Raw genomic sequence first — 11581 nt, 5'->3', positions numbered from 1 at the left:
GGGCTACTGCAGGATGACTACTAAGCCTGCAGCCTGCTCTCGCCCTTAACAAATTAGAGAGAGATGTTAAAAACCTTTCTACTCCTAACTGAGGCTTTCTCCTTGACTATTCAAAGGACTAAACAAGAATTGGACATGCACGTGTTTATTACTGATTTGTCAGCACCTAGAAACAGCGTCAGGCACCTTATAGGAGCTCAATAATATTTTGTAATGCATGAAAGAGACTCAGTGTTAGCCATTGCTAGTCACTGCACAGCTGAAAATCACCAGCGTTCCCATCTCAATCTCTGGAAGGTATTGCCTCAAGTCATCCTGACAGACAGTCCTGATACCCAGGAAGCACATCCTCCTATTTTTGCAGCCAACACAACCTCTAGGAATAATGTCCCCCTCACTCCTCTCAGGTATATCCAAATTGAGGTGGGCCAGACCATTGTTTCATCCTTCACATTGACAAACCTCTCTCCATGTGTTACCGAAAATGGGGTCTGGCTGCTCACCACTCAAAAGCCAATGCTCACGAGGCAAGGCTGGTGGAAAGGGAAGTTTGCTTTATTTCAGAGGCTGGCAACTCGGGGAGAGGGCGGACTCATGTCCAAAGGCCAACTCCCCCAGTTGTCGGCCTCCGAAATGAAGCGAACTTTCCTTTCCACCAACCTCTTCTCCTGAGTATTGGCTTTTGAGTGGTAAGCAGCTGGACCCCACTTTCGGTAACACATGGAGGTTTGAAACCACATGAAGCGCATTTGATGATGTGGGTTTTTTTTTTTTCTTTTTTTTTTTTTAACCCCATGTATCCTAAAGACCCCACTGTCATTCAAGTGAATATGACCCCAGGCTAGTTACACATCCAATACGATGCTGACCTCAACTACAGTGAAGCCCAGCTAACCATGTTTCGTGTAAGAGCAGCTAAGTAACCAAGGTAACCCCCATCATTCAGTCTACTCTACACCAAGGCAAAAGCCATTGAGAGCTGGGTTTGGGATTGAACCAACCATTCATGACAAGAGTTTTGAAAGACAGCTCCCTTGTCTGGCCATCTTCGCCCCCGTGGAGCTATTCATACAATGAAACAAGCACATGGCTTAGGTCGACATCTTTTTTTTTTTCAACTGTTCCCCTTGACATCCCTCACATACCACCAGGCACAGCCCTACCTCAGGGCTTTTGCACGAAATGTTCCCTCTGCCTGGAACACTCTCCCCTAGACATTCTTGTGACTCCTTCTCACCTCTTTCAGGTCTTTGCTCAAATATTTTTCAATAAGCCCTTCCCTGACATGCCCAACACATGGGAGAGTGCAACTTCCTACTCCCAACTCCTTCCACCCCTTTCTTGCATGTCACTATCTGACATACAACATAGTTTACCTATAAATTTATTTACTGTCTCTCCCTAACTACAAGGTCAGCTCCATGAGGGCAGGAATTTTTTTTTTTGGCGGTACGCGGGCCTCTCACTGTTGTGGCCTCTCCCGTTGCGGAGCAACAGGCTCCGGACGTGCAGGCTCAGCGGCCATGGCTCACGGGCACAGCCGCTCTGCGGCACGTGGGATCCTCCCGGACCGGGGCACGAACCCGCGTCCCCTGTGTCGGCAGGCGGACTCTCAACCACTGCGCCACCAGGGAAGCCCTGGTCGACATCTTTATTTAAACCCCCCCCCATATTCCACCTGATTATCTCACCCCACAAGGGGAGTAAAGTACTTAAGTAAAGTACTTAAAGAACAATTCTGGGGGACGCTCTTTTCTGCAAATGTTCACTCCTCTCCGCTGAGCAGGTTGCTCTCCTGCTCTGATTCACCCCATCCTGCTCCAGGGGCACAGGTGGGCTCACCTTCCACAATCTGAATGCACAATGAGGCTCATAAAAGAGGCATGAGAGAGGTAGAGAGAGCAGGAGGAACCCAGGGGAACTGAGAGATACTACATCTGAGCAAAGGAAACTCCTCGTAGCTTTCCTGTATTTTCCAGGACTGCCTAAGATCCGAAACCAAAGGCTGGGAAACAGGAAAAGAAAAAGCAGTGAGATTAGCCACAGTTTCCTGCAACACTGTTAATGAAGGTCACAAGAGCACTGTTTGATACCATATGGAATTCAGCACCAAAAAAAATTCAGTTAGAAAATATCATGCTACGTGCTATGTGCCAGGCATTGTTCTAAGGACTTTACATACTTTCTAAATTCTTCTTTACTCCTAAATACTTCAGGGAGCATTTCCTAAAAACAAGGACATTCTCTTACATTACCACAGTAAATTTTTCAAAATAAAAAGTTTAACAAAGTTATAATACGGTTACCTAATCTCTGGCCCTGAATCAAATTTGGCCCGTTGTCCCACTCCAATTGGTAAGAGCAATCGAAGCATCACACGCTGCGTTAAGTTGTCATGGTCTCTCTCATCTCTTTTACCCTGGACCGTTCCTGAATCTTCATTTATCTTTCATGACGCTGACCTTCTTGAAGAGTACAGGCCCTGTTATGTTTTAGGATATCCCTTAATTCAGGTTTGTCTGATGCATCCTCACAATTAGATGTAGGTTATGGTTTTTTTTTGGTCAAGAGTCTCACAGAAGGGATGCTGTGTGCTTAGTGCATCACACTGGGAGGCATGGTGATTGACTTCATATAGTCTAAGTCATTTAATACCTCACCACAATCCAAAGGGTTAATCTCCTCACCCTCTTTTTCTTCTTGTTCCCATTTTACAGAAGATCACACTGAGATGTAGAGATGCTAAGTAACCTCATTAAAGGTGAAATAAGTGATGCAAGCTGGGATTTGAATCCAGGCAATGAGGCTCCAGGGTGTATGTTCTGAACCACTGATTTATGCTGCCTCTCCAAAGGCCTCTGCTGGAAGGCAGTTTTCTCTCAGAGGTGGCATGGGTTTCAATGACACCATTAACACAACGTTAGAAACAAGTCTCCTAATTATATGCCAAGCACTGTGCCAACACGGTGCTTTACATGCATTGTCTTATTTAATGCTTTCAGTATCCCTTTGATGTAGTTCTGCCAGCATACCCACTCGAGGGTGAACGCACAGGCTCCACAGAGCAGAGGGGAGAGGCGGGGCTTCCAGCTCAGGTCTGACCTCACCACCTGGATGCCCAAGCTCGGGATGCTCTTAGCTTCTGCCACGCATGCCCTGCTGCTTTGCAACCAGGAAGAGGACAGCTCCTGGGTTTTCGTAACCACTGGTTACACAATCCTAAGAGTTTCCTAATGCTGGCCTTTGGCCTTCACAATACAGTGAAATCATCTGATCCTCTCTGGCAGAGGAGCCAGGGTAGGTCCAGCTGGGGGGACTGGTCTGGGGCTGGAAGATCCACCAGTGTCTCCGAAAGAGCCCCGGAAGTTCAATTTGTTCTCAAGGTGAAGAGAACACTGGAGACTTGAGACACAAGGCCAGGTCAACACGAGCAAGAGCCAGGAGGAAAGTCCAAGTCAAGGGCAAGAAACAGGTCCAAGAACATTGCTACAATAGTTGCAGCTCATTCTGATTCATCTCTGGCTAATAGGTTTCCTAGGTGTATCTGTCCAGCCTAAAGATACAGGGTAGAGGTATAAGAAATCCACCAAAAATGATCATAGAAAAGAGAACCAACTTCCTCCTATGTAAAATAGAAGAACCTGCTTACTGATTCTCCCTTAAACTATCCATACGTTGTTCTTTAATAGCTTGTACAAATTTTACTAGATAACACGTTTGTCTCACAAATGAGACGTGGTTCAAATACTTCCCTCCCAAACTCCTTTCCTCCTAAATTTAGGGCGTTCACATCTCATGTCTTCAACTGCTTCCATCACAACCATTTGCTCCTGCAAATAAAGGTACAGTGAGGTCGCGACTGACAAGAAAAAATGTTAGGTCTTTCTCATCCAGACTCAGTCCTATTTATTGATGACCTTCTCAAAGATTATGATGTGGAGTTGACTTCTGAATGTTAAGCATATGCTTGTTTAATGCCAACGATCTATTTTTGAACACTCAAAATATTTTTAAAACAGTATAAGTTGCAAGTGTGCTCTGTTTCATGGGAAATAAAATTTAACTCCTGTTTATATACTGATATATAAACATATCAATATATGAGGATTCTTCTAGCCTCAGAAGGATTCACTGTATTTCCATTAGTGAATACTCTGACAGCATTTAAAATTAGATTTGATCTACATGACACTTTTCAGGAAAATGGGTCTTAAATAAAAGAAAAAAAACCTATAGGTGCAAGAAAAAGCCATAATCATTTGCTAGTATCACTGGTTTCATAAAAATTTTTAAAAATTATTTATACTATTAGCCAACAAAACTATAATACAACCCCCGTGAACGAAGCATTATTTCTTTTAGGACATGTGTGAGAAAATGTTTAATTTCCAAGTTAGTGTCAGAACTGGAGTTTTAGACCTTGTACTTTTATGAAAGCATATGCTACTACATGAGGATATTGGTTATTTTTATCAGAAAGAAAAATGTAACAAACTTGGAAGACTAATGTAAGGACAGGAACATGTTGCTAATCTTGCTATGTATTGCTTCACCCTTGATGGGCTCTTTGAATTTGAAGCCAAGGTAAATGTAAGCTTGTAACCACCCCTGCAGGCAGGAGAAGTTTTGTAGGTGCTTTGGGATGAAGTCTGGGGAAGTCCTAGACCAGGAAGAAAATCCTGAGGTGCCTGGGATTTCTCTTACATCCTGCTTGTTATAAACACCCCTTTAGAAAAGCAAATGGGCTCCTCACGTAATCTCATGAACTAGACCTGCAGGAACCACAAGGGCTCTGTTGCAGCACGTCCATCAGACAGGTATGTGTGGGCAGCGAGACCAAGGGTGAGGCTGCAGGAACCCGAAGCAGAACATAGGCTGATGAACTTAAAATTAATATGCTTTTCTATTGATATGCATTAGATAAATGTATAACTGGAACATCACAACCACAATTTTATGGACAATATTGCTTAAGATGAGGCTAAGGAAGGTATTTATTTATTTATTATAAAATATTGGCTATATTCCCTGTGCTGTACAATATATCTTTGTAGCTTATTTTATACATAGTAGTTTGTACCTCTTAATCCCCTGCCCCTATTTTGCCCCTCCACCCCCCACTAGTAATCACTAATTTGTTCTCTATATCTATGAGTCTGTTTATGTTTTGCCATGTGCATTTGTTTTATTTTTTAGATTCCACATATAAGTGATAACATACAGTATTTGTCTTTCTCTGTCTGACTTATTTTACTAAGCATAATACTCTCCAGATTCATCCATTTTGTTGCAAATGGCAAAATCTCATTCATTTTTATGCCTGAGTAGTATTCCATTGTATATATACCACATCTTCTTTATCCATTCATCTGTTGATAGACACTTAGGTTGTTTCCATATCTTGGCTTTTTAAAATAACACTGCTGTGAACATTGGGGTGCATGTATCTTTTAGAACTGGGGTTTTCATTTTCTTCGGATATATACCTGGGAGCGGAATTGCTGGATCATGTGGTAATTCTATTTTTAGTTTTTTGAGGAGCCTTCATGCTGTTTTCCACAGTGGCTTCCCCAATTTGCCTTCTCCCCAACAGTGTACAAGGATTCCCCTTTCTCCACATCCTTGCCAACATCTGTTATTTGTGGTCTTTTTGATGATAGCCATTCTGACAGGTGTGAAGTGGCATCTCATTGGGTTTTGATTTGCATTTCTCTGATGATTAATGATGTCGAGCATCTTTTCATGTGTCTGTTGGCCATCCATATCTCTTCTTTGGAAATATATCTATTCATGTCTTCTGTGCATTTTTTGGGTTGTTCGTTTTTTGATATTGAGTTGTATGAGCTGTTTATATATTAATATACTGATATTAGCTGTTAATATACTGATATTAACCCTTTATCAGTCGTATCATTTGCAAATATTTTCTCCCATTCAGTAGGTTGTCTTTTCATTTTGTCCATGGTTTCCTTTGCTGTGCAAAAGCTTTTAAGTTTAATTAAGTAGAAGGTACTTAAAGAACAGAGTTAATTAATTCATTGTATCTTGGACTTCAGGTACATAGAAGTGGATTCATTATGCTTAGATTATAACCCATTCTCAGTACTGGTTCATATATAGTCCACTCCAGTAATTTTGGTGAAGGTGGGGTAGGGGGACTTTTCATTTTTTATTTTTTGCAATTCAATGATATTTCATAGATTTGCACAACCATCACCAAAATCACTTCTAGGACATTCCATCACCCCAAACAAGCCCTGTACCCATTAGCTGTCACTGTCTATTTCCTCCCCTACATCCCCAACCTAGGTACCAGTAACCCACTTTCTGTCTGTTTGTACCTATTCTGGACATTTTGTATAATTGAATCATACAGTATGTGGTATTTTGTGACTAACCTCGTTTACTTAGCATAATGTTTTCAAGACTCATCCATGTTGTAGCATGTATCAGTACTGCATTTATTTTTATTGCTGAATAAAGTTCTATTATATGGATATATCTCATTTTATTTATCCATTCATTAGTTGCCAGACATTTGGGTTGTTTCCATTTTTTGACTATTATGAAGAATGCTGCTGTGAACATTCACGTACAAGATTTTGAGTGGATGTATGTTTTCATTACTCTTGGGCATTTACCTTGGAAGGGAAACGCTGTGCTATATGGTAATTCTATGTTTAAACTTTTGAGGAATTGCCTGTTTTCCAAAGCAAAGTATATGAGGGTTCCAGTTTCCCCGCATCCTCACCAGCACATATTGGTCAAGTTGACACATAAAATTAACCATCACAGTCTACTGCATTAAGCTTGCAGGGGTGTGGGCGGGCTGCCTTCTATACTGAGAGATGGGTGGAATGACGGTCTGGGGTAACCATGTGGTTCTAGGTCATGTTCGTATCTGAATTGGCTATAAAAATGGGACAGTCAAGGTGGCACTTCAGGGTATTACTCTAACACCTTCAATATTCTGTGCTAGAACCTCCTCAAAAGCTGATTTTCTCCCACTCTCTGCTTAATCCACACTATTAAGGCAACAAATTTAAGGCAAAGATTGTCCACATCCTTAGTTGCACCCCAACTCCAACATGGCGTTATGAAATCAGTTGAATGCATGATAAAAAAAAAACTAAGAGGAAAGGATTTTAGAAGCATCACTTGAATCATTTTACCTTCTTAAGGGACAAGGTTATTACCTGATACAATTAAGTTAAAAGTGAGATTACTATTGTGGAACAATATGTAATTTGCCTAGAAATCAAGAGATGATGTCAGGGTCTTGTACCTCAGATACCTGAAAAATGTTCAGTGCTTGTCTTTTACATTCTAATGTACAATGGCTTTCTATTCATTTAACCCAGGCACACCAACCAGTGACTCACAGATAGGAGGCTCCTTTGCTCCAGGTCTGCTCTCAACCTACCTGTGTCAACAAGAGACTGCCAGGCAGGTGAGAGCAATGAAACTTGTGAAGACAAAATGATTTCTCAGAAAAGCCTTCTATGGGAAATGAAATCAGTGTCTTGAAGAGACATCTGCACTCCCATGTTCATTGCAGCATTATTTACAAAAGCCAAAATAGGAAAACAGCCTAAGTGTCCACTGATGGATGAATGGATAAAGAAAATGTGATATATACACAGTGGAATATTATTCAGCTATAAAAAAAGAAAGAAATTCTGCCACTTGTGACGACGCAGATGAATGTGGAGGACATTATGGTAAGTGAAAGAAGCCAGGCAGAGAAAGACAACTACTGTATGATCTCACTCATATGTAGAATCTAAAAAAAAAAAAAAAAAAAAAAAGTTGAACTCATTGAAACAGAGTAGAATGGTGGTTGTCAGGGTCTAGCAGGTGGGAGAAATGGGGAGATGTTGTCAAAGGGTACAAACTTTCAGTTATGAGATGAGTAAGTTCTGAAGACCTAATGTACAGCAGCATGGTGACTACAGTTAACAATACTGTAAGGTATACTTGAAATCTGCTGAGACAGTAGATCCTAAGTTTTCTCACCACCAAAAAAAAAAAAAAAAAGAAAAAAGAAAAGATAAAGAAAAAGTAAACTACATGAAGTGATGTGTTCATTAACTTGATTGTGATTTGATAGTCATTTCACAATGTACCTGTGTGTCATCACATAGCACACTTCAGATATATACAATTTTATTTGTCGATTATACCTCAGTAAAGCTGGAAGGGAAAAAAAGAAAATCCTTTTTGTGGGCATTCTAGTTGTGAAGTACCCATAGTCCAGAGAAGCTTCACAGAGAGCAGATGAGAGGTGGCCTGGGGTGGTGTGCAGTGGGGTGAGGATTGGCTTTCAAAGGGCTTCCCTGGTGGCGCAGTGGTTGAGAGTCCGCCTGCCGATGCAGGGGACACGGGTTCATGCCCCGGTCCGGGAAGATCCCACATGCCGCGGAGCGGCTGCGCTCGTGAGCCATGGCATCTGAGCCTGCGTGTCCGGAGCCTGTGCTCCGCAACAGGAGAGGCCACAACAGTGAGAGGTCCGCGTACAGAATAAAAAAACAAAAAACAAAAAACAAAGAACAAAGGGCGCAGGAAAATTCTGGAGTTATTTGACGGAGGTGATGGTTCCACAGACTTATCTGAAACTCGTCAAGTTGTACATTTAAATATATACAGTCCATACTTGATCAATCATACCTCAATAAATCTAAAAGATTTCAGAGAGGGAAAAAAAGACTTAAAAATCTTACAGACCTCTTTTCAAACAAGATGGATCATCTGCACTTAAGGTATTTGCCAGGAACCCCATCTTGACTTACTGTCAAAAGCCTGGTTGAAATGGGTGATATCTCAGAAGGTCAGGCCAAGGGAATACTAACCATCCATTTGCTCATGTTCCGATCAGCAAAAGTAAAACGTTTGGACCACATAAGCCTGGTGCTTCATCGAAATGTCCTCAATTTCTCATAATGTTCTCAATTATTTTTAGTCAAAAATGTGACTATTATTTTTTTGCAAAAAAATAAACCAAAAAACACAGAAACAAGAAAGGAAGGGGAAAAGGAAGAAAGAAGGAAATTTATGATAGCTAGAATAATGGTCCTTCAAAGATGCCCACATCCTAATCTCTGGACCCTGTGAATATGTTACCTTACATGGCAAAGGGGAATTAAGGTTGCAGATGGCATTAAGATTGTTGATCAGCTGACCTTAAAACAGGCAGATTATTTGGATTATCCAATAATCCAGTTACCACTGCTAGGCCAAATGTAATCCCAAGAGCCCTTAAAAGTGGAAGCAGGCGGGACTTCCCTGGTGGTGCAGTGGTTAAGAATCCGCCAAAGCAGGGGACACAAGTTTGGGCCCTAGTCCAGGAAGATCCCACATGCCGCGGAGCAACTATGCCGGTGCACCACACTACTGAGCCTGTGCTCTAGAGCCCACGAGCCACAACTACTGAGCCCACGTGCCACAACTACTGAAGCGTGCGCACCTAGAGCCCGTGCTCCGCAACAAGAGAAGCCACCGCAATGAGAAGCCCAAGCACCGCAACGAAGAGTAGCCCCCGCTCGCCGCAACTAGAGAAAGCTCGTGCACAGCAACAAAGACCCAACGCAGCCAAATAAATAAATTTATTAAAAAAAAAAATCAAAACAAAACAGTGGAAGCAGGAGACAGATATGAGTATGCAGAAAGGCACAGAATGGTGTAACGTTGCTGGCTTTGAAGATAGAGGACATGGCCGGGAGCCGGGGGATGTGGGCACCCTCTAGAAGCATGAGCGCCCCCCTAGAGCTGCCAGAAGGAACACAACCCTGCCAACTCCTTGATTTTAACCCAGTAAAATCCATTTTGGACTTCTGGCCCCCAGAACTATGAGATAATAAACCTGTGTTGTTTTCAGTCACTAAGTTTGTGGTACTACATTACGAGAGCAATAGAGAACTACTACAGAATCCTTCAAGTGAGGTAAAAATAGCACTGGCTTCATTTATTCACACAGTCATTTAACAAATATTGAAAACTTTCCCTGGGCAAAGCATTGTGTTGGGAACAGAGTAGGTACACGTGAAAATGAAATCTGTACCTGGTACCCACGAATGCAAGAGCCAGGCAACAGTTAGATACCGGGGAAAGAGCAGGGAGAGGTACCACCCAGGACAGGACAAAAAATAAGGGATTTTCAGTCCCCTTTGGCTGAGAACACTTGCAGGGCCTGCCCGACTCTTCCCTCACAAACTGCCATATAGGCCCGACTCTTCCCTCACAAACTGCCATATTTTGCGGTCCAGCCTTGGGTGAGGGTTTTTTCATCACTTCTCCTCTAGCTCAGAGAAATGGAAGATACTTCCATTCCCACCTGCATCTTAGGTTTCAGGCCCTTTCCACCAGCTATAAACGTGCCGAGAGCATTAGCGAACCTCAGCCAAAGCTGGAAACTACAGCCGGCCACGAGAGTGTGCACGTGAGGTGACTGCAATTTTTTTTTTTCCTGCCAAACCAGAATTAGCCGGTATAGGAATGAACGAGCATGGAGATTTGAAATTACACGGATTGGAAGGAAGCTCAGGTTAGGTTCGGGCACCTCCAAACGCACCCTTTTTAAAGCCACACGGACTGAGGCCTCGAGCTCCAAGCTCCACAAAACGGAGCTGGCCCGGCAGCGAGCGGCAGAGGCGCCGGGAGCCCGCACAGCGCGCCGAACCGGGCGGAGCGCAGAGCCGCGGGCACCGGCACCTCCAGGATGATAGGCGACGTTGCCACAAATCTCTCCGCCCAGCCGCTCAGGGGGCTCCGAGGGAAACAGCAAGTTCGGGGATCGGGGCGGGGAGCCCAGTGAGGCCGCCGCCCCGAGGGCTGCGGACAGTGAGTATCCCGGGCCGCGCGGCATCGCGGGCCCGGGGATGGAGCGGCGCCGGGGGCATCTTGGGCTGCGGTGGCCGCTGCGCCCCAGCCGCCCGGGAAGCGGCGGTGCGGGCCCGGGGCCTGGTAGGGGAAGGCGTCCAGAGCGGTCGAGGGCAGGACTGAGCAGAGGCGCGGTGGTCCCGCCCAGGCCGCCCGCCTTGGTGCTCCAGAACCGCTGGCGAGGCCACCTCGGGGCGGGCGGGCGCGCCGGGGCGGAACGTGGGCACGCGCCGCGCTCCCACTGCGACCAGGGCCCCGCGCGCGTCGTCAAGGGCGCACTGCGCCCCTCGGAATCCCCGGCCGACCCCAGAGGCGCGCTGGTTCCCGCGTCCAGCCTTGCTCCCGCCTCCTCTCCCGGCCCGCGTTAGCCACTCGAACTAGCAGTGCTGGGGCGGAGAGGGGGAGACCCGGGCGGGGGCGGGGCGGCTGCGGGACTTATGGGGGTGCGGGATGCCTCCCCGCGCAGGCCGCCGGGACTGCGATCGGCCTCGCTTCCCCGCGGAGCTGGCGAGTTCCGGGCGCGCGGGGACACGCGGGATGCCCGGGATGGGGGCCAGGGGTCTCGGGGTGCCGGGGAAGGGGGAGCACACAGCGCCCGGGAGGGGGCCCCGGGGCGGCGGGGGCGGCGCTCGAGGGATGGGGGTTGGCGCGGAGGCCGGATCGCCGTGGGCCAGCCCAGGGCGTGCGGACGCTGGTACCCCAGAGC

The 11581-nt window shown here is 45.3% G+C and overlaps 1 protein-coding gene across 1 annotated transcript in view; it reads left to right on the top strand.

The window, feature by feature from the left end:
- The first annotated feature begins 10660 nt into the window (after positions 1–10660).
- SLC16A14 (solute carrier family 16 member 14) overlaps positions 10661–11581 on the top strand; it is a 27579-nt gene continuing 26658 nt past the window's right edge. The window contains exon 1 of the mRNA XM_007453267.1: positions 10661–10840. The gene's annotated coding sequence lies outside the window, so the exon portion shown is untranslated. The remainder of the gene's footprint in view (positions 10841–11581) is intronic.

The sequence above is a fragment of the Lipotes vexillifer genome, unplaced genomic scaffold, assembly GCF_000442215.2.
Source record: "Lipotes vexillifer unplaced genomic scaffold, Lipotes_vexillifer_v1.1 scaffold471, whole genome shotgun sequence".
Classification (NCBI taxonomy): Eukaryota; Metazoa; Chordata; class Mammalia; order Artiodactyla; family Lipotidae; genus Lipotes; species Lipotes vexillifer.
This window is presented reverse-complemented; position numbering and strand designations above follow the sequence as displayed.